The sequence below is a fragment of the Lissotriton helveticus genome, chromosome 6 (assembly GCF_964261635.1).
Source record: "Lissotriton helveticus chromosome 6, aLisHel1.1, whole genome shotgun sequence".
Lineage (NCBI taxonomy): Eukaryota > Metazoa > Chordata > Amphibia > Caudata > Salamandridae > Lissotriton > Lissotriton helveticus.
The window spans coordinates 372,444,802-372,468,995 of NC_136067.1; the positions used below are offsets into that span (position 1 = coordinate 372,444,802).

The 24,194-nt window shown below is 43.8% G+C and overlaps 1 protein-coding gene across 7 annotated transcripts in view; it reads right to left on the minus strand.

Moving 5' to 3' along the window:
• Positions 1-15,590, minus strand: part of HPCAL1 (hippocalcin like 1) — a 1,733,702-nt gene extending 1,718,112 nt beyond the window's left edge. For 5 of the 7 annotated variants that reach the window (XM_078647806.1, XM_078647807.1, XM_078647810.1 and 2 more), the window contains exon 1: positions 14,918-15,581. The gene's annotated coding sequence lies outside the window, so the exon portion shown is untranslated. Of the gene's footprint in view, positions 1-14,917 lie in introns of all 7 variants that reach the window. The other 2 variants (XM_078647808.1, XM_078647811.1) reach the window with 2 other exon arrangements.
• Between the last annotated feature and the right edge of the window lie 8,604 nt (positions 15,591-24,194).

Consider the following 24,194-nt stretch of genomic DNA (forward strand, 5'->3'; position numbering starts at 1 on the left):
TGCCTGGCAACTTCATGTGTGTGGTACTGTGGATAGGTGAGCAGATGAATGCAAACATGAGTCAAAGGGTCACATGAATGGAGGCTTTCTTCCATGTGCTGAGCCATCCATCGATCCATACAGTCAGCAAGTAACTCATCATCCATGCACAAGGTCACCAATTCCTACACTCATGCTTCGTCCACTCATTATAATGCATTCTCCCACTAATCGATCAATACCACAAATACAAACTCCGAGATCAGTTAAGAGGTACTTTTAGCTATTAGCTGGGCCTAATGGCTTTGCTAACGTTTGATTTGCATTTGCTCTTGATCGCAATATTGCATGCTATTTGTTTATTGTTTTAATTGATTCAGGACGGGGAGAGGGTGAAGAAGAGAACGTGTGAAAATGTATAGAAAAACGACTTGTGGTTCTAGAATTATGGGATACATAGGTAACTTCACATACCTCAACAATGGAGCTTATAGGGGCGCGCAACGTAGACACTAATGTGCTTATGGGTGTGTCGTCATTATGTTATAGGTATGAACAATTAAACATCTACTTGTACTGTATCTTGCATATACTTCACTGCATGAAAACGTAATTCGAATATTTGGAAACAGGCAGAGTCAGTATGTAGATGTATAAAGTACATGTAGACGCTGATGCACTCAATATAAAAAAAATGCAGGGTACATAAGTATATAGAAAAAAAGATTTACTCCACAGCTCAGCGCGCCTCGCGTGAACACCATTTTCATTTTATGATTTAGTTTCACATTACATGAAAAAATGGCTCCATCCTTTTCCTTCAAAGCTGTTTTCAAAAATGGGAGGCGTAAGGGTGCTTTGCAGAGTACAGACCTTAACCTGGTTCCCCAGAGGACACACCTGTTGCTCATAAATATGCAAACAGATACTGTAAAATTGGATCTCGTGTTACAGTACCTGGGAACACTGAATGAAAGAACATTAGATTCACACATGGTCATGTGCAGTGGAGTTTCATACAGTAATTCTGCTTTGCCCAATTCATAAATCAGGGTCTAAATGTATTACTGAAAATCCTGTTGATTAAGTGGGGTGGGTGGAAAGAATAAGAAACCAGAACTTTGCTTCAGGAAGAAGCTTAAAACTTACCTATACACACGGTAATCCACCTGACCGTGCGGTCCAGCATTGCCTACTTCACTTGCCATAGCGCGGGGACACGCCATCTGAGCGTAACCAGGCGCTTTATAAAATTCCCTAATAAACTCCCTAATGGGTGGGAGGTTTAGGATGTGATGGGGGCTCAACGGACTTTGCAGGCCACACCCCCAAAGGTTTGTTAGGCCACTGATGCAGGGAAGTATCAAAAGGCCAAAACTGTGTAGGTTTATGACTTGGTTATCCCGATCGATCTGTGTTTACTGAACATCTTGGGGCCTATTTACGAAGATAAATATACATGTGAGTAAATCTATGCATGTAAATTTACTCTTACATGTTGTAGTAACTTTACTTCTTTGGCTGTTCGCCATTTTGAGTGTTAAATTACTACAAAGTGTAAACTTACATGAGTCAAATCCCTGAATTCGGGTGTAGAGCCTACTGGACGACTTGGATCTGGACAGCTTTCCGAATGACTTGTGCTCCAAGAGTCCGAGCGACCGATTCCGATGTGTCCGTATAGTGAAGACGCGGTTTGCTCAGACTCCCTTTGCACTCAATTGGAGCCCGTTTATCGAATGTCTACACAGGCTCCTATTGCAAAAAGAGGTGTTCGGGGAAAAGTGTGCACCCTGTGACGGGCACCCCATGGTGCCCGACACACTGTGCATGTTTGGATTGGGGTGACCCAAGGCACCCCCCTGCGACCGATTCGGAGGGCCCTGGGTGAAGGGGTGCCTGCAACGGCCCCCGGAAGTCCAAGTCCCACAGCCGTTATGTTATGTTATGTTAAAGAATATTTATATAGCGCCTATCACCGCCGGTCTCTAAGCGCTTAACAAAAGAACATAACACACTGGTGCCCATAGAACCCTCAGGTATTCCACCGCCTAGACTGTCATGAAAGCTTTCCTAAAAAGATGGGTTTTTAGTTTCTTTCTGAAGGGTAGAAGCTGTGATTCCTCCTTCAAGGTATGCAGGAGCTCATTCCACAGTTGTGGGAGAAGCACAGACAGGGCCCTGCCTCCTTTAGTTTTTAATTTGAACCTAGGTTGAATCAGATTCGAGGTTGTTCCTGAGCGCAAGGGTCTCCCAGGAATATACCTCTTCAAACGTTGCTTAATGTACTCTGGGGCTTTCCCAAAGAGTGCCTTATGGGCCACACAGAGACATTTGAACTGGACTCGAAATTTCACTGGGAGCCAGTGCAGCTTCTGAAGCAGGGGGGTTGCATGCAAATTTCTAGGCAGGGAGTGGATCAGCCTAGCTGCATCATTCTGCACCACCTGCAGCTTCCTCAACAGCTTCTGTGGCAGGCCAAGATATAAGGCATTGCCATAGTCGAGCCTTGAAAGGACTGTGGCAGATACGATCGATTGCAGGGTGGAGGCAGATAAAATAGGGACTAACTTTCGTAGTTGCCTCAACACACCAATGCAGGATCCGACGACAGCCGAGACTTGAGGGGCCATTGAGAGATCCGCGTCGATCCTTAGCCCTAAGCTTTTTACTACAGTACCAGGAGACGGGGTGATTCCCAACTCAGGAGGCCAGTACAGGTCACTCCAGGGGTCCTCTTTGTTGCTGATCACCAGCACCTCCGTTTTGTCAGCATTCACTTTCAACAGATTGTTAGTCATCCAGTTGACTGTGAAGCTGAGCAAGTGCCTCACTGATTCCTGGGCCTCTTTGGTATCATCCAGCCGGATTAATAGCTGGGTATCATCTGCGTAATTGAAAATGTCGCAGTTCATACGCATAAGCTCCTCCACCAATGGTTGTAAGTAGATGTTAAAAAGCAGGGGGGATAAAGCCGACCCCTGGGGCACCTCCCAAGTCACTTCACTGATCTCAGACAGTTGGTCTCCTAGCTGCACTCTCTGGGTTCGACCTGACAGGAAGGATTCTAGCCACTTTAGCACCTGGCCTGTGATCCCCAAATTCGCGATACGGTCCAGTAAGATGGTATGACTGACCGTATCGAAGGCCACCGATAAGTCTAAGAGAATCAGGGTGCATGGCTGTTTATTATCTGCCCTGACTCTTAGCTCATCGGCGACTGAGGCCATGACTAGTACTGTGCTATGTTGGGGCCGGAACCCAGCCTGCCTGGCATGAAGGAGACGATGTTCTTCCAGATGGCCGGCTAGAGTGCTGAGGACGTGCTTTTCCAAGATCTTACTTAGAAAAGGTAACTGCGAGATGGGCCTGTAGTTTTTTAAGGCTTTCGTGTCCGTTCCTGCTTTCTTTAAAAGTGGGGAGACCCTGGCTTCTTTCATCTGAGTTGGCGGATAACCTGTTTTCAATGAGTTGTTCAATAAACTCAGTACCTGAAGCTGGATGCCTGGCAGGGCCATTTTAAAAACTTTAGGGGACATGGGTCTATGTTTGAACCTGACTTGATCTGTCCGACCAGTTCCACTAGGCACTTATCGTCGATGGGAGGAAAGCTATTCAGAGTCATGGACGGCAGCTGAGTCGTCTGACTAGGCAGCATGGTTGTAGCTGGCCGTGCATTGATGTCAGTGATGATATCCTGTACCTTCCGAAGAAAGAAAGTTTGGAAGGAGTCACAGTCTGGTTGGTCCCTTCACGTTGTGTGAGTTCCCTTAATATCATAAAGGTCTCTCGCTGTATGTTTGTTGCTTCCCTAATTCTTCCCTCATAAAAAGCAGCCTTTCTTTGCAGGATGTCTGCCTTGTATTTTGAGGGCAAGGGTTTAAAAATGTCAGCCTCTGTTTGACAGTAGTGGAGTCTCCACCTTCTCTCTGCCTTACGGAGGGCTTGCTTCTTCTGTTTCAAGGAGGCGTCAAACCTTGGCGCTCCTTTCCCTTTAGTTCTAATACTCTCCAACTGCTCAGGGACAAGTTTATCCAGAGCAGTAAGCATCCAGGTCTTTAGCATCCTAGCATCATGGTCCAAATCTGTACCGCTCATGTTAGTGGGAGTAGAGGGTAGCAGGGTCGTAATTAGAAGGTCGGACGAATTTTCCTCCGTGTCTTATTCGGGGCATCCCTCACTGGGTCACCTGGAACCCAACACTTTATCATAAAGTGGTCCGACCAAATGCATGGGCTAACCTCCGTTATTTCTGTGTTAGGCAAGGAGGACCAAACAAGGTCTGGTGTATGCCCTTTCACGTGAGTCGGACCCACCACTAACTGTTGCAGGTTGAGCGCCGAAAGATTAGCTTCGAACTCAGTCACCGTGGGGTCTCTGGGTACTTTGTCCCAGTGGTAATTAAAATCACCTACCACCAGAAGGGACTTGTATCTGGTGGCCAAGTCCGTCAAAAGTTCAAAAAGAATTGTCATTGAAATCCGGAGAACTTTGCGGCGGGCGATAAACCACCAGTATTGCTATGCATGAGGATTTAAACGAAACCTTAATCCCTAACAGTTCCGCACATGCACAATTTTGTGCTATAACCTTTTCCACTACAAGACATTTTTTGAACAAAAAGGCCACACCCCCACCTTTACAGTCATTTGGGCGGTTATGCCAGATCGCGTCATAGTCTGGGGGTAGAGCAGCCAAAATGTCGGGCGTAGAGGCGGAGCCAAACCAAGTCTCAGAAAGGGCGAGAATATCAATGTCTCCCTCAAGCAGTAGAGAGAAGACTTCTAAGTGGTGCCTTTGAAGAGAGCGCGTGTTAAGTGTCGCTAACCTTAGGCCATGTGGCTGGCAGCTAGTAAATTTGGGGAGAATCCTGGGGCCTGTACCTGTAGTCTGAACCAGGGCATCGGCTTGCAAGGTGGCCAAGGTAGCTTCATCTAGACAGATGATTTAGTGCCCATAATGCATTGGGCGAGTATGTACGTATTTGACCAGAGTTTGTGGCCCCTGGGCCCGTCCTGGCACAGACGGGCACAGACGGGCTTTCCTCTGGCGCTCCTCGCACGCGATCGCTGCGCGCCTGCATACTGATGATTATTTATAGTGTGTGGCTCGAGACACTTGCAAAAACTAGCCTGCTAACCCCCAAAGCGTGGTGTCAGCGTCTCTAGCCCAAGATGGCGGACGGGCCTGAGGCGGCGAGAGATTCACCAAAGTGGTGAAAAATGCTTTTAATTCGATTATAGTGCAGGCAATGCGAGAGATGGGGGGCCGTGGGGTCCCTAAACAATAAACCGAGCTCTAAAGCAGTTAAAAACAATTTTTCGAGCGTCAACAAATTTTAACAGAAATATATTTTTAAAAGGAGCTAGCCTCCAGCAAACAGTGTAAAAGCAATGGCAATGACGGTTCTCCGATTGCAGCAGCGGTATAACGTTCAGCGGTATAACGTTTCATCCCAGCAAAACAGAGTCTATACAGCTGTCAGAATCGTGCCTCATACTCGCTCGTTCAGGAAGCCGAATCCATTTGCGCGTCATGAATTGGCTGCGAACGAGTTGGACTTCAAGGATTGGGTTCGGAAATGATTCGGTCGGCGTGGACGAGATCTTCGCATTGTACTTGGTCGTTCGGAATGGGGGATGATTCTGTCGGACACATTGGGTCCGAATTGGATTTGCTCATTCTGGAACCTGTCTGGAGGCCTTAGGAATGAGATCGGAATCAGGACCTTAGTTGGAAGTCTTGGTCAGTGGGGCAGAAAGCTCCTTAAGGAGAAGTAAACACATTTTAAAACATTTATTATACTTAAAAAAAAATTAAGAAAAATATTTTTAGGTTACATATTAATGTAAATTAATTTTATATATTTATTTTAGATGTGGAACAAAAAAAAGCTACAGCACTATTAACTTAATTTTGAAAATGTTTAATTAGATATATCAAAGTATTTGTTTATAGATGTATTTAAAAAATATCCATCTTAAATAAAATTTGTATTTTTTTATGTTTAAAGTTATGCATAGAATTTTTTTTTTAAGTTACATTTTTAAATAAAAATTACATATTTTAAAATTAAATATATAACATTAAATTTAAGGTTTATACATTTTATTAAGTCGAATTAAACTCACTTATCTCAACATTATTTCCTATGGAGTTCTCTTTTAAGTACCCACTTCCCTTGTTATCAATGGAAGGGTGTTGCAATAACAGTGGTTAGGACTTACTTTTGGAAGTTGATAAGTGTGCGAGCCCACGCATGAATAGTAATAAAGTTGCATGCCTTTTATATGATGATGATCTAGTGATCGGGAACCAAACTGAAATGGGACTCCAAAGGAAATTAAACGCTTTTAAAACATATTGTGATAAAAAGTTTCTAACGGAGAAAACAAAGATCCTATGTTTTGGGAAGAGGGTAAAAAATTTTAAATGGTTTTTAGGTTCAGACAAATTAGAGGTAGTAAGTGAATATAAATAGCTAGGCTTTGGTTTGACAGTGCATTAAAGTGGAATACCCACGTGGCGGCACAAACTTCAAAGGCGTCCTCATCGGTCTGTGGATTGAAAAAATTTAATACGGACTATGGTGACATGTCACACAGACCGTTACTAAAAGCATATGAAGCTATGATACCCCCACAAGTTCTCTATGGCGCTGAAGTGCTCTGAGTGGTAAAAGGGGGTGGGACCGGGAGGAAGGAAACATAATTAAAATGTTGTTGTCCCTACCTAACGGTTCCATGTTGCAAGCAATTAGATTGGAGGTAGGCTTGACAGCATGGGAGGTAAAGGCACAAATGTCATTGCTAAGATTTTGGAACCGCCAGATGCCCGGTGATGAACAGAAGGTGTCAATTTGGTGCAGAAAGGAAATACAAGCAAGTAGCTTATATTGGGCACGGGAAGTGAGGAAAACCCTTCAGTTAGTAACTGCGCAATTAAAGTTGACCCTCAAACAACCATCATTGGATTTAGTTTTTACTAAGAAAATGCTTAGGGACCGAGGGCACGAACATTTCAGATCACAAGACCTGGAGTACCTGAAGCTTAAAAAAAAAAAATCAGTGAACTGGGTAAGGAATGAATTGGAAAAGGAGGTCCGGTTTCCATACTTGGATGTGCTACCCAGTAAATGGTTAAGGTACGAAATTATGAAGGTTCGGGTAGGCTTAAACCCATGGATGATCGATGGTAAATTAAAAGTAGCCCTGATCCAACCTGATGGTATTTGTAAATGTGGCCTAGGTGTAAAGAATGACATTTTACATATACTATTGGACTGTACATTGATTTTAACAGTGCAAAAAATGTTTTTACGTCCAATATTTTTAAAATACAAGGTGAACTCACGATCGGAGGCGGTTGCTCTCCATACAGAAATGTCGTTTTTAGATATCACAATTGCTTTGGGGACATTTTTGAAAGCAACAAGAGAAGCTGTAACGGAGGCATCCAAGGAAGTTGGGAAATTTTAAGATATTAAGATTCTAAAATACAGAGAACGTCATTTTAGTGTTTTTATGGTTTTAAATGTATATAGAATGTTAAAATGAATTATGATGTAAAATTTCTATTGCTAAAGTGTATCCATGGTCTTGTGTATGGTTTACAGACTATTGTCTAAATAAACTTTGTTTTTACTACTACTACTCCAGGACCCAGCTTGAGTACATTTACGACTCTTTTGGGAGGTTTTTGGCTGTAACTATAGAAATGGTTTAAGAGGGGAGGAGTGTAGGGAAGAACGAAAACTCACTTGAGGGAGTAGCCAGAAAAATAAAATACTCCCCACTCGTATCACAATACATGAGTGAGCGCAAAGGTCAATCCTGATACTTTTAGGGATGGTCCTCTGGAATTGGTGCCTTAGTTTTTCCTTTCTTCTCTTTTCTCATTTCCATGTTGTTTTCCATCTTTGCATTCTTCGATCCTTCATTCTTTTGTACTTCCATTCCATTTGTTTCTCGCTTTTTTTTTTCTTTGCACTTTTTATCTTTTCTTTCATCATGCTGGATTCCCTTGCCACCCTCTGGGACCAACCCCCGTTTTATTTGTTTGCTTCTCTTTCTGTCTTGTGGCCTGCATGCCATTAATCAAAATTACTAAGGGTCGTTAAGACTGCCAATCCCCCACTGAAGCTGGCATAGTGGGTGCCTCGCCATGCCCTTGCACCCATCCATGAAACAGTAAGCCCATTGCAATTCCCAAACTGTATTCCTAAATTTACTACAGCTAAAAAGGACTAAAAACAATGGAAAATGTACTCCAGCTCTGGCCTGGAACAGGTGTAGCAAACATAGCCAACCAGTTGTTCAACATCCTCCAGCTGAAAATAATGCAGGCATGGGTTTGAAATAGAACCCCACTTTTAAAGAATAATAACCTTTTTTAATTAAAAATAAATGCAACTTGAAATGAATTCTACACAATAATTAAGTTAATAGTACAGAAGTCGTTTTTTAAAAATGTGTTCTACATTTAAAATATATAATATTAATTTATATGGAACAAGTATATTTCTTTTTAGTTGAATACATTTTCTACAATTTCCCTATACTTTTTTATAGAGAGATGTCCATATTAGTGGTGGAGACTACTGCCTAAGTGTGGTAAGTTACTAGTAGTAACATTACACCTGTGAATTGGGCTCCACCATCTGAATTAAGAGGGTGAGACATGCACATTTAAATGTGGTATTAACTTTACACTCAAAAATGGTGAATAGCCAGAAGTAGTAAAGTTACTACAAAGTGTAAGAATATATTTACATGTGTAGATTTACTTACCTGTAAATTTATCTTTGTGAATAAGCTCACGTATAACAATGTGTAAAAGGAAAGCAAATGTGATGATACATAATGTATGGTGTGCATGAAGTTTTCCTGCAATCAATCAATCAAAGTACTTGCAAAGCGCGATACTTACCCGTGAGGGTCGTAAGGCGCTGAGGGGAGGGGGGTGCTGCTACTGCTCGAAGAGCCAGGTCGTGAGGAGTCTTCTGAAGGCGAGTAGGTCTTGGGTCTGCCGTAGGTGGGTTGGGAGGGTGTTCCAGGTCTTGGCGGCGAGGCAGGAGAAGGATATGCTGCCGGAGGTTGTTCGTTGGATGCGGTGGACAGCGGCGAGGGTGAGGCCGGGGGAGCGGAGCTGGCGGGTGAGGGTGTGGATGCCGAGTCTGCTGTTCAGGTAGGTTGGTCCGGCGTTGTGAAGTGCTTTGTGTGCGTGGGTGAGGAGCTTGGAGGTGATCCTCTTGTCGACGGGAGCCAGTGTAGGTTTCTCAGGTGGGGGTGATGTGGCTGCGTCAGGAGACATTGACGATCAGAGGCGTTTTGGATGCGTTGTAGTCGTTGTAGGTGTTTGGCTGGGATTCCTGCGTAGAGTGCGTTGCCGTAGTTCAGTCTGCTGCTGACGAGGGCCTGTATCACCGCAAGCAAAAATAGGCAGATAAAGGATGTTGAATTGAAATGTATTTATTCATTGCATATTTTCAATAATCTCAAGCTTTTTTAGGGGTGTAAAGAAGATCCAGTGCTCACATTTAAGAGAAGAGGCATGCAGTGTTAAGTGAGTAATAGAAAAAGTGCATCACGTAAAAAACAAAAGACATAATACTCCTTAGGTTAGTTTTATACAATCGAATAGGAGTCTGTATAAGTCTACTGTTGATGGCATTTCGACTCGTGCCAATACGAGGTCATTATCAGGACAGGGTGTGTGAGCACCCAATATCTGGTAGGTAGATAAAGAGAATCAATCCAGGGAAATAACACTCCCTATGGAGAGTTGGTAGGGAAGTACGGTCATCTAATTACCCCTGAGCGAAAAACAATGTAGGTGAGCTCCATGGAAGAGAGTGTCAACCGGCTGGTGAGGTCGAAGCACGCTTGTTGCTGGAGAACGGGGTATTAATGAGCCATTTGTAAAATGTGCCTCATGGTTGTGAGACCTAGAGGGGAAAGCTACAATGGGTACGAGCCAGGAAGGTGTATCAGACATTACACTGTCCTGGGAACCAGGATTTGAAGATTGAAACTCCTGTAGATTACTATATGAGACATTTGGGGGGGGGGGGGAAGAGAACTGCATCAGGGAGCCAGTAAGAAGGTCGCTGCGTTACTCAGTGCAGCATACTGCACCTATAATCAAGTAGCACCAGTGGCACGTCAGCCTACTGGGCAAGGGGGGCAACGAATGGCAGCGCGTCCTACGCAGATCCTTCAATGTATTTCTTAAAGGTGAAAAATACAAGAGCATTTCCAGAAATCTGGCTTACGACTGAGTTCACAGATAAGGTGTCTTACATGATTAGCATCCACAGTCTAGAAGGAGCCAGTTTGTGCATCACGCCACTGTTTGCATCTCAGTTATCAGTAAAATAGTCAAGGCAGCACTTTCCTTTGACACGTCATCGCCATGGACAGGACGCCCACATTTCCACACAGTATTTTTTTACATTAGTCAGCAATAATTTCCACTCCATGCAATCAAGGAATAACAATATAATATTTTTACTTCACAAGATCACCTTTGAGGGAAGTGTGGGAATACTAAGACCAATAAAACGCTAAGAGCCATGTATGTATCATGAGGCTACTCACTTGGGGGCATAGCAGCAAGGGCTTTATCTCCACTTTTTGGCTTTAAAAGCCAGAAAAGCAGAGATTTATTTATTTATTTATTTTTAACATTTCTAAAGCGCTGCTTATACCCGTAGGCGTCTTGGCGCTGTATGCCGATTATTTGTAAATGACTCTGAGCAAGAATGACTATTGGGTAAACAGCCAGGTTTTCAGAAGCTTACGGAATTGAAGAAGGGTGGGACTTCGCTTGATGTTGAGAGGCAGAGTATTCCATAGCTTAGGGGCGGCCACCAGAAAGCGGCGGGAGATAAAAGCATCGCCCTATCAGCAAGAGGGTGCTAACATGCATATTCGCATGTTAGCACCCTTTTGCACTATGCCTACCTTTGCATCTCTAATGAGATGTAAAGTGGGCGTTCCGGACATACACTACATGTCAGGACATCAATAGCATGGCTTCGCCCTATCAGCAAGGGTGCCCTAGCAAAACAGCTGTTTTCTCCACAAACTAACGTCTGCTAAATTCTTGACTTAGCCACCCCTAACGTAGGGGGTGGATTCTGCTGATACGACCGCAGGGTCGTATCAGCAAGGTTATCGCTGTTTTGATGGGAACATCAATGGAAAACCAGCGATGTTCCCTGAAAATGGCGATTTCCCCGCTATCGCAGGAATTTGTATCGCCTTGGAGATACGCGTTGCTAATAACGCGATATCTCCGCGATAAAAACCTGCGATAGCGGGCGTTAGGGAAAGGAGCGCTAAGCATGCTTTGCGATAGTTATCGCATAGCGTTGCGGATATGCCCCTTGGTGTTTTAATCCAGAAAATAAAAATAAGTTGTCACTCTCAGTAGATCTTCTCCCCGGCACAACTCACTACAGCTGCTGGACTCGTTTGGTGAGAGTGACAGGTGTGTGCTTACTTGTACACATCATACTGGTTACCAGAATAATAATATATATATACACACATACATACAACAACAAAAAAGAAAGAAGAAGAAAGAAGAAGAAAGAAGAAGAAGAAGAAGAAGAAGAAGGAGAGAAGTCTGGGTAGTTCTCAAGTTTAGGTGGAAAGCAGCTCCGGTTAGAGCACTCTCAACACCAGCAACACTCTAGATCTGCTCACCTCAAATGTCTGTTTTTCTATCAAAGTTTTTAACATAGGATTAGCACAGTGCTATCCATGCCGAGATAGAAAAAGTCAAAGGGGCATATTACCAACAAGTAGCGATAATTATCGCTAAATAGGCTTAGCGACGATTTTTTTTATCGCTGCCTATCGCTGGATATGTTAGCGGAGAAAACATGCTATTAGCAATGTTTTTCTCCATTGTGCTAAAATATCCAGTGATAGCGGCAAAATGCGTGAATATCGGCAAGCGCCGAATGAGAATGCAGCCAGCCCCCGACAAAAGGCAGGACGGCCTCGAAACGCGTAGGGCAAACAAATCATCATCTGAATGTCGAGGAGATGGGGGAGCTGAAGCGTGACTCCCGAAAAGCTCGGACCTTTGTTGAAAAAATTATTTACACACCTGTCCCGGTGTGCGGGAGAGCACCATCGTGGTAAAGCGCGAGGCTGAAGGCTGGGACTACGCCCAACCTGGAAAGCACAGTGAAACCCAGCACCTACTAAAGGATGCCACCTCGAGATCAATGAAAATATGTTAAACATCGGCGCTTGGAGCCTACTATAGGTGGAAATTGAATCTCTAAGGACTACATGTCCCGACGTGCATCTGCTTGAAAAAACCCCAAATGTGACTTACACGGGTGCAATTAATTAATCATGCACGCATTAAGAGACTGTTGCAAGCGCCGAATGAGAATGCAGCCAGCCCCTGACGAGAGGCAGGACGGCCTCGAAACGCGTAGGGCAAACAAATCATCATCGGAATGTCGAGGAGATGGGGGAGCTGAAGCATGACTCCCGAAAAGTTCGGACCTGAAAAAAAAAAAAAAAAATATATATATATATATATATATATATATATATATATATATATATATATATATATATATATATATATATAAATAAAATATTAGGGGGGGCTTGAGTTGGTATTTTACCAATCACAGCTGTAATATTGTACCTGGATTGATAAATGGCTTTTGTCATTTTACAGCTCGGCAAAGACAGCACTGTACTAGTCCTATGCTTAAAGACTATGCTGTATAAATGGCAAAAGACTTTGGGGCATATTACCAAGGGTGGCGATAGGCAATTATCGCCAGTTTAGCGGCCGAAAACGATAATTCTATCGCTCTATTAGCAAGCTGTCGCTAACTGATGTTAGCAGCAGCTTTTAGGCGATAGCGAGCGGTTTGGGGCCCGCCTCGAGATCAATGAAAATATGCTAAACATCGGCGCTTGGAGCCTACTATAGGTGGAAATTGAATCTCTAAGGACAACATGTCCCGACGTGCATCTGCTTGAAAAAACCCCAAAGGTGACTTACACGGGTGCAATTAATTAATCATGCATGCATTTAAGAGACTGTTGCAAGCGCCGAATGAGAATGCAGCCAGCCCCTGACGAGAGGCAGGACGGCCTCGAAACGCGTAGGGCAAACAAATCATCATCGGAATGTCGAGGAGATGGGGGAGCTGAAGCGTGACTCCCGAAAAGCTCGGACCTTTGTTGAAAAAATTATTTACACACCTGTCCCGGTGTGCGGGAGAGCACCATCGTGGTAAAGCGCGAGGCTGAAGGCTGGGACTACGCCCAACCTGGAAAGCACAGTGAAACCCAGCACCTACTAAAGGATGCCACCTCGAGATCAATGAAAATATGCTAAACATCGGCGCTTGGAGCCTACTATAGGTGGAAATTGAATCTCTAAGGACTACATGTCCCGACGTGCATTTGCTTGAAAAAACCCCAAATGTGACTTACACGGGTGCAATTAATTAATCATGCACGCATTTAAGAGACTGTTGCAAGCGCCGAATGAGAATGCAGCCAGCCCCTGACGAGAGGCAGGACGGCCTCGAAACACGTAGGGCAAACAAATCATCATCGGAATGTCGAGGAGATGGGGGAGCTGAAGCGTGACTCCCGAAAAGCTCGGACCTTTGTTGAAAAAAAAAATATATATATATATATATACATATACATACACATACACACACACACACACATACATATAAACACCCATAAACCTATACATATATACACACACACACACACACACACACTTAATTACACACATATATATGCTCGAATCCGAGGAACACAGCCTCATGAACTGATAGTGAACGATACCAGGCCACAGGTAGCACAGAGTGAACCCTCTTTATGAGATTAACGTTATGAAACTAAGCCTCACGCTGCCGGTCTCACTTTCTCCAGAGTAACAAGCATGGACTGAAACACATAGGGTGACATGGAAACCCTGGATCATTACAGAAGCAAATTAATTCTGCTACGGGCAAGAAGTAAATGAAAGTGTTCTCCCTAAATTAGAAGACTAAGACTGTTCTGTGGTACCAAACTCATAAGGGAATTCACTTTTCTTCCACTTTTAAGTTAAATCCATTCAGAATAAAAGTCGTGTTACTGCTACTATACATAACTACGAAACGTAGACAAAATGCTAACAAGATCAACTAGTTCTTGGGTTTTAGTGTACCTGAGTGGTGTATAATTAAACACCATAACTGAGATATAGCGAGCTTCCTCTTAAACTCGAAAGTAATAAAAACGAGCATTCAAGATATAGAAACCCCTTCAATCCAAAACCCACTGGTGCTGGCCAGTTCGAACACACGTGCGGTGGCACAAAAAGCGCATTCAGCAGACGGCGAAGCACACCTAGTAGTGTACCAGGCAAAACAACAATTGCCCGCGAACCATCTGGAAATAAATAACAGTCCACGGTCAAGTCAAAATAAACAAAGGCATCTCTGCCGTGCTAAAAGCTCGCAATGCAGCCTGTGCGGAAGAGCTTACGGTGGTCTGTACTGAGTTGATAATATGATCTGGGGGGGGGGGGGGCAAGGAACATGCGGTGGTGCCATGTATTATAAAACAGACAGTGTGTGTGCTCCCAGGACACAGCAGCTCTGCCTTCTGTACAGTGAATAACGCTACACCTGCCATCAAAGAGAAGCCCCGAACCTGCCCACCCCTTTACCCTGAACAACTGCCCGTTCCTTCTAGTTCTCGGTGTGGATAATTTGCATCCCTGTCCACTACTTCTACACATAAGCAACTATAACCGGAGTGCAGGTAAAGCACAACGCTCAGAAACAGACCTCAATACTATGCAGCTGATTCCGAAACAGGCAACTAAATGCAACTCTAATCTGCCCCCAAATAAGTTGTCCAGTATTTAAGAATGTCCCACTTACCAAGCGTCAAAGTATGGGGTGCTGCTCGGAGTTTCTGAACACGCTCAAACTTCCACGGGGCTCGCTTTCGCTTTTTAATTTCACTCTCTTGTACGCATCCGCAGGAAGAAGGTTGGCGGCTAATCCACTGCCCCGAGATCTTAATATTTAATGAGCTTACTAACCAGCAACAAATAAAAAAAAGAGGAAACCAGGAGGACGAGCAGCTGCAGTCACACAACAGCGGCTCTTGTTCGAAGTTAGAGTGCTGTTGCAGAAGAGGGCATTTAGGGAAAGGTGGGAAGCGGGTGCAGCCTGCCACGAGCGCTTCTCTTCCCGGGGACCAGCGCCGTCTGCTGCTGCCTGCGGCTCCCACCGATCAGCATGGTTCGGTAGAGCTATCCCAGCAGAGCGCAGCCTGATCAGAGCTCAGAGCTCGCTAAAGAGGGACTGGCGCAGACCATCGCTCGAGGGGAGGAGTCAACACACCCTTGGCGCGCCGGACTCTGCTGTGGAGTGGCTAGAATGTCCCTAGGAGAGGCAGCTTTTGGAGAGGGGGCGCGTGAGCCTGGGGGCCACGACTGAGTAGTGAAGAGGGCCGTGAGTGAGGTGTGGCGGTGGGTACCTGTTGGAGGTGAGCAGTGCATCCTGCGGAGCAGCTCCGTTGGTACGCCCCGCCCCGCTCTCAGCTGTCAGGAAGTACAGCCGGTGTTCCATAGGTCGGGTGCTGTAGGGTCTTGGCGCCCTAGCCCCGCATGCCGCCTGACGGACGGGTCTCGGTAACCATCCTTAACCTTGAATCTAATGCTCGTCGCTGGAATCTTCCGGCTTCATCAGCCTATTTTTGTCAGAAAGACATCATTCTCCACTGGTGAGAAAGTTCATGTTCTAATATGTGAGTGGAATTTCCATCGATTAATTTCAGGTTTGTCAGTGGACTTTTAGATAACTGGAGGGTGTAATTGGACGCTTTATTAGCATGCGGGAGGATGGATGGATAATCCACCACACTGGGAATAAAAGATTACTTTTAAGAGACTGTATTGTTTTTATGCTTATGACTCTTTTATGGTTTGTTTTAACCGAAATAAAGATTTAAAGAAAGAATAAAAGATAAATGCTACATTGCTGAGACTCTCATGAATTGGCCGGATGTATAGGTTGGAACCTTTAGTTCAAATTCTATACTGCACCTTACGGTATTGACCTAGGACTAAGTACCACTCCATGCCAACTTTGAGGGATTGGAATAAGGGTACCACATGGTACTTGATTTGCACAAGAATTTAACAAGAGGGGGGAGAGAGAGAGTCAGTGGATTCGGCCTCCCTAGTTATATGAATAAACAAAGTAGAATCCACTCAGAGTGGTGGTGATCCCTAACAAGATGGGGAACACACAGTGTTGTTAAAATGCCCCTCACACACCAACAGGCCCCTTGGTGTCATGCTTCATCATCGGGGCCTTCGCACCCCTCTACGGGATGCGGCGTGCTACGACTCGCGAATACGCAGGAGCACTTGAAAGTGAACTATGTGAGGGGGTGTGTCTAAAAAAGTGTGAGTGAGGTGAGGTGAAACAATGGTTAAAAAATACCTGGCACGTGGGTGAAACAAATTTATTAAATCCCCGGCTGGTATTATTAAAAAAAGTGCAAGGCGTGGTTGAAAGAATACAGATTAGGGTATTACAACCACTGTGAAAAGTGTCAACATGTTTCGGAGCTCAGAGGCTCCTTCTTCAGGACAAGGATAGCACTTACCCTCCCCTTACTCACATGTAAATGTAAAAGTGTAAACATTAATTACAACAATGTGTAATGTACCTAACAATGTTATATATGTAGGTGGGTGTCGTTGCGCCCAATTGGCGATGAAAACCTGTAAAGAGAAAGCATACATAAACACACTGGTCTAAGATGCACAGGCCCTAGGAGAAGAAAACAACTTCTCAGAATACAACAGGGTCAATCCAAAAATAGTGGAACCCTGTAAGGAATAAAAAGGAAAAAATACACACACAAGGACATAACACAACGCTCACAGATATGTATATGTATATATGTACAAACAAGGAACACAGAATTATTCACTACTCTGATGGAAATAGAGCACAAAATAGGTAATTCACGGTGAGTTTACTATTTTGTGCTCTGAGTGGATTCCACTTGATTTGCACAGCCAGCTTTTCCCTTGCACATTTTACTAGGTATTACCAGGTGAAATATGCACCAGAAAAATTCACAGGAGTGCAGTATTACTACAAAATTTAGAATTATTACTGATGGAAGTAGTGCTTTGGCCGATAGTGTTATTTACGAGCACTTTGCAATGAGGGCCTGAATTAAGGACCAGTGTGTCTAGAACACAGATGTAAAGCTATAGATCTATAATTGTATTTAATACAAACTTAGCCCACAGTTCAGTAGTCCTGACACCACAGAGAACTCGCAGGGAGCCGAACTGGCCGTACCGCTGGCCCTGCTGTAGGAGAAAACAGCCCCAAACTGACAATTGTTTCTCCGCATGAGAAAAAGGAAATTGGTAGTCAAGCGGCTTCGAAGCTATTGAATTTGGTCTTGCATGTGGAAGGTACCCTGCACAGAGGCAGGGGTTGCACCCACGACTAATATTCACACTTTCTGGATGTAGAGCGGAGACGACGCAGAGAGCGGAGCTGCACCACCCGAACTGCAACAAGAGAGTAATACGGTGGGTGTGACTGGGTGGATAGGTGGCTTTGACTTGAGAGCCAGCATCACAGGCACTAAATCCTGTGACATCCTACAAGAAGTAGAGCACAGTACAAAGGGCAATCATCTGGCTAATCAAAACTCTTCTTGCCCGTCTAAGCGACTTTTCATCTAGAAAAAAACATCTCTCCAAAGAACAGTTTTAGTTCTGGAAAGAACATTCAACAAATCAGCAACTTCTCAGAGTAGTGGACATAAGCTAAAAGTATGATGCAATGTCAGGTAAGTTATTCTAGTTTATTCTTTCACAACTGATGGTCCCCATGTACAGGCAGCAACTGCAGTTGCTGGAACACTGGTACAACAAACCCTAGTGGGGTTCCAAATCTAATTGGTCCTACCCTTCTAACCCCAACGTTCCAGCCCCACCAGCTTAATGCTTTTCTTCTCAACAAAACGAATAATAGTAAACATCCCTGGTGACCTCTACTTTCCCCAAAACATAAAACGAAACAATTTAAAAATAGCAATATGGGAACAGTTAAAAAATGCATTAATAATGATAAAATCACCCTGTAGTATGATCAATATAAGGTACAGAAGCAATAAAAACACAGCTCCTATAGGAATTTGGAGCACATTTGTATAACTAAACATAAGAAGTACTGAACTACAGTGCAAAGTCTCTAAATCTTGAAGGTGTGGTCTTGCACCTCTGAGGGGATCGACGTGAATTGCTAATGCTGGACTTTTCCTATTCGCTTTTACCCATACCCAACTAATTGCATACACATTCAGACATTGAATTTGGGACAATTAACACAAAAAACTTCCAATAAACAGCTTACCATGTTGTACAGGAGCAGAGAAACGAGAAACCCCTTTCTGCATGTGCCGTGGCTTCTTGATCCTGACCCAGTCATCCTCCTTGCTACAAAGGGCAACATATTTAGCTGTGTACTAAAATTCCTGAAGGTTGTACTACCATTTGGAAATACAGGTAGTGTCCCTACCTCCTCCAGTGGTGCTGACCAAATTGACCAATGTTTTGTGATCAGTTCTGAAGATAAACTGACTTCCCCACACAACATTTTTAAGGTATTGTGTATCCCATCACAAGGCAAGAGCCTCCTTTTCTACGGTGGAGTAAGTGGATTTTGCTCCACGCAATGGTCTAGAAGCAAATGCCATAATTTCCTTACAAACACTGCTCATTTTTTGCATCAAAACAGCCTCTAAGTCGTAGTTGCTTGCATTGGTGATAATATTGCTTAAATCATTAGTGTCAAATGGTTTAAGTGGTCGGCAGCAACAATTTTCATCTTTATGGATTCAAAACCATTGTCACACTCATCGTCCCACATGTACTTTGCATTTTTCTTTAGAAGTTTGCATAAATATGAGGTTTTACTGGCACAATTTGGAACACATTTGCTTAATATTCTTTGAGCCCTAAAAAGGAGCTCAACAGGTGTGTAGGTGATTGGCTTGTTGCAGTATAATTTTCCTATTCACAAGATGAACACCAAAATTGTCATCTGCTTTGTGACGCTTGATTTCAGTAGGGCATGAGTCTTGTTTTGGAGGAAGTTGAACATTTTCTACAGTAGGTTGGGCACTTGTATAAATTCAATGCCGGAGGTCAAAATCAGAATAAAGCACTCCCGATACATCGGAGGTCAACATTTGGTCACCAAGACAGCAGTACCCTTGGCATGTCACTGTCACTGAAAGGATGATGTGATGTCAGGTAAATTATTATAGTTTATTCTTTCATAATAGATGGTCCCTGTGTCCAGGCAGCTACTGCTGCTGCTGGAACACTAATACAACAAACCCAGTGGGATTCTGTTAGAACTGGGGGTCTCTAGTTGGCAGAGGTAGGTACCACTGTCCAAATAGGGACCCTTGCTTCTAGTCAGGGCAAGGAGATAACCCTCTGAGATAACCCCTGCTCACCCTCTAGGTAGCTTGGCACGAGCAGTCTAGGCTAACCAGAGGCAATGCGTAAAGTATTTGTACCAACACTCACAGTAACACAGTGAAAACACCACAAACTGACTCCACAACAGTTTAGAAAAATAAAGGTATTTTAATCTAAACTACACAAGACCAAAACGACAAAAATCCAACATACACAGTTCAAGAATATGGTTTCAAAAGAGTTCTTAAAGTTTGTGTTAAAATTCTTTAGGTTGCGATAGAATTCTCAACGTTGCGATAGAATTCTCTACTGATGCATGAAAAGTTCACAGTTGCGTCACGTTTACTCACAGTACCTTTTAGTTGCAACAAAGTTCCAAATAGCAGAAGCTGGTGCGGAGGAAAACAAGCGATGCGTTGCTCCTGAGACCCTGGGGAGGCGATGCGACAGTCCCGCTGCAGCAGCGGGCGTGATGCGACTAATCCAGTCTGTATGGGGAGGAAGGCCACTTGTATGGATTCCGGTGCGTAGGTTCTGTAGGAAGTTTGTTCTCGCAAAGGCACGATGCGACGATCTCGTAGGGGCTGCGACGATCTCCGGGGCGACGATGCGCGGTCCAGCGGTGATCCTCTCTCTTGCAGCTCCTCGATGCGATGCTTCTGCGACGATGCTCGCAGCGACGTGATGCGGTCCGCAAACAAGCGGTGCGGCGTTCTCACCCAGCGACGACAGGCTCTGCGATGATACTCTCAGCGATGTTCGATTCTCCCGCACCGGTCTGGTGCGTCCCGCAAACAAAGGATGCGGCGGCTCTGGCAAAAAATGAATGTGTCCTCATGTACGCAACTGGTGCTATGTAAAGCTCTCTGATACCTGATACCAGGTCAAGTTCGCTCTATATAAAACTCAGTAAAAAAAAAAAAGAACAAACTGGACCCTCTTCCTAGAGAAATGAGCATGGAGTGTGGATTGGATGATAAGTCTAAAAGAGGAAAGAAGCTGGGAACGTGAGATAAGACCTGGCTACCTAAAACGGAGAGAAACACTTTACAGTATTTTCCACTAACAAATCACATATATTAAAGAAGGAAGGCATTGGTATAGTGCCAACAACTGCCCCAAAGGGCATTCTGGAGCTGAAAAGGAAGGCAGAAGGTACAGTAACCAAAATCAAACTAACCCAAATTGAAAAAAACACATTTTCTTCTGCTTTTGGAATTGAATTTCATGTGCTGTGTGGTGTAGAGCAGAGGAATATTATTCCACCCCTTGGCTGGAGAACGAGAGTTCAAAACACCAAGCATCAATCATTACTATGGGCAAAGGGGAACAATGAACTGAAGGAAATCACCAGGATCTACGTAGCCCTGAACAATAGAAGCTGCTCAACTGTTAAGTAGGCCACAACATAGAGAACAGAGCTCATCATTCAACACATGTTTTTAAAGCACCTCAAGCATCAAAATGTTGTAGTGCTGACTGGATGATAAGCTTACAGAATAACTTGTGATGCATGAGCTAGACCTGGAACCAGGAGCAAAAATGAACAACTGGCACAAAACAGAAGCCCAAAGAAGGTCTTCCACCTGATCTGTGATGGGAAGACATTCAAAGATGAAGGAGGTCTAGGCACCAGAACAGAAAAACAGAGACGGACATGGTTTTCATAAATTCCTCACCACCCTTTCAAATTGAAGCAGTGGAAACAAAATGAGGGACAAAATGAACGCTAGGGGCCCAATTCACAAAGGTACTTATGTGTAGTAAAGTTACAAGTGTGGAGTCTCTGCGCTCAAAGCAGAATCTGCACTGCAGTTCTCTGGGTGGAGATCCCAGCCCAAGAGTGGAGATCCACCTGAGTTCAGAGACTCCACCATGATTGCAGAGACTCTACACTCAAAGCTTTACTATATTAAGTGCCTTTGTGACTTGATCCCATTATTAGCAGCCATAATTATAACTAGCTCGTCCACAAAATGAGTGTAAATTATCCCCTATTCTTTCCAGCCAATTTAAAAGTAATGACAGACAATGTACCATACTTCTTAGTTGTTCCCCAGATGATGTGGGAATGAGTGGGGGAGTACTCATCAAAGCAGACACCCATAATGCTCAGAACAGATTCCAAACACAATGTCTGAAGAACAGCTGGAGTGGGAGATCCTGCTCCAACTGCCCTGCATGCTTCAGGTGCAACAGGATAGAGAGTGGGAAATAGTTGTGGCTGCAACTCCTCAAAATGGCTCAACAGCAATAGACTAGTGTACAGATTTAAGGCAACCAGTGAATAGGTAATAATCAATACTGATACAAGAACGATAATGATCGGGAAGAACCATAGACAACAATTAATTTGATCAAAAGTACAAAATCAGCATTTATTAAATTTTTAAACAATTAAAACAAAATGTAATAATCATTCATTTACTTTCATATCAATCATGCAGACTCCTTGACATTCGGAAAACAAGTTAAAAACATTGTTGAAGTGGTGACATAATGTACCGAACTGATAAATCAGCACAATGTATAAAGGACAATGAAAGTTTAAAATTCGAGTGGCACAAATTCAAATGACTGTTTAAATTCTATGGGCGTTGCGACACAGCCAAGGTGCCTTCGTCAGGAAGGGGGCCACAGTAGGGACAATCGAAGAATCTGTGAAATGGGAGAAAGGTTTAGAGTGTGGATTTCGAATGCTACCCATCAAACCCACTCCGCAGGTAAGAACTCTGTCAATAGGGGAACACGTCAAAGGTGACCCTTGTCCCAATCACTTTACACAATTGGTGTGGAGCTGTTGGTGAACCTATTGTGAAAAAGGAGTGTTATAACTGTGTGGCATTTGCCTGGGAGGAATGTGAAATCCAGTGTTGGGTTCTAGATTCCTCATACCTGGTGGCGTTCCTGTGAAGTCAGTTGAGACTGGGCTGGCAGTGGAACAACTATCACAATGTAGCAGGGAAGACCTTGTTCATGAATAAATATGTTCTTCATCTAACCTGCTGCGCTGCTTTTTTTTACCGTCTCATCACAAGAATTTGACGACGATTTTGCCAGCCAGCCCTGCGACAAGCCGGTAGCCATGGACATATGTGTGCAGACATACTGTGGATCAGAATAGGTGTGCTATTCCTGTCCAGACCGGAGATATCCTGCAAGTGTCCATGCCACAATGACTTCATAAAAGGCAAGATTTTTAATTTTTGGGGGTCTGTGTGGTCAACAGGAACCGCACGCGCTAACCGTTGCCTCGAGACCATCTGTCTCGAAAGATGCACGCGCTTGGTGGTCATTTGTCTGCTTCGGATACTCACACTCCCAATAGCGCATACTGTAACAAAGTTGGTTCAGATACATACAACTTGCTTGCGAGTTGTACCAGTTTCTCCATGACTCGCACTCCTAATTGTACATACCATTACAGGGAGCACACTTCAACTCACCATCAGTTATTCGCACACCTCTCTTGCAGATCACCTTACCATCAGTGATACGCACACTTGTATTTTAATATACTTTCAACCATGCAATCTCAAGGTGCCTTTCTATCAACCCCATCTTTCTAGCCTCAGCTGGACCCCTGTCCATTGAATGGGAAAACAGGCTAACTATGTTTGAAACTTATATAGAAGCCTTGGATGGAGTTAGATTTACTGCACCTCAGAAAAAAAGCCTTACTTCTAAACAACTTAGGTAAGGAGGGTCAACATATCTTTGAGTACTTACTACCCGTCACTCAACCTAATGGTGACCATATTGAAGACGTTTATACCGAGGCTAAGAAAAGATTAGAACTTAGGCTTTCTAAAGAGATAAAGTTGATCATGAACCGTTACAAATTCTACACTCATCAACAGGAGAAGGGACAAACCATAGATGATTTGTCTCCAAACTAAGAGAACTTTCCTTAAAATGTAAGTTTAAAGCAATGACTGATGAGTTAGTGCTTGATTAGTTGTTCGTCCATTGTAAGATCTTGGGTTAGGAGATATTCTAGAGGAAGCGAAGGAAGTTTTTAGGAAGAGTTAGGCTGTTTAGAGGTATATGTCCACAAAACAATATTGAAGCCCATGCAGTACCTGTGCAGCACAAAGTGCGTAGGATCCCTTTGGTAGCCAGAGAAGCGGTTAAGGAACTTCTCAATCAAATGGTATTATCTGGAGTAATACTACCCATCAATAGTTCAATGGGGGTTTCTCCCATAGCGATCACTGAAAAACCTAATGGCAAGCTTAGGTTTTGCATTGACTTAAGGTTGCTCAACCAAAATGCGGTAATGGACACTTATCCTTTGCCTGATATAAATGAACTGATTTTGGCTTTGTGTGGGGGAAAGTATTTCTCCAAATAAGACTTGAAGAATGCGTACCACCAAATCAAACTACATGAATTGTCCAAACCACTTACTGCTTTAATCACTATGGAGGGAACCTTTTATTGTACCAGTATTCCTTTTGGGCTGTGTTCCACAGCAAGCCTCTTTCAACGCATGATGAGTGAACTATTTAAAGACATGACTAATATAGTATATTTTCAGGATGACATTCTTGTTTTTGGAAGTTCGGGTGAACAACATACTTAGGCAGGCTTTGCACAAGATAAAGGAAGCAGGGTTGTCTCTGAGACATGAGAAATGTAAATTCTTGTTTGACAGAGTGGAATATCTGGGCTACGAAATT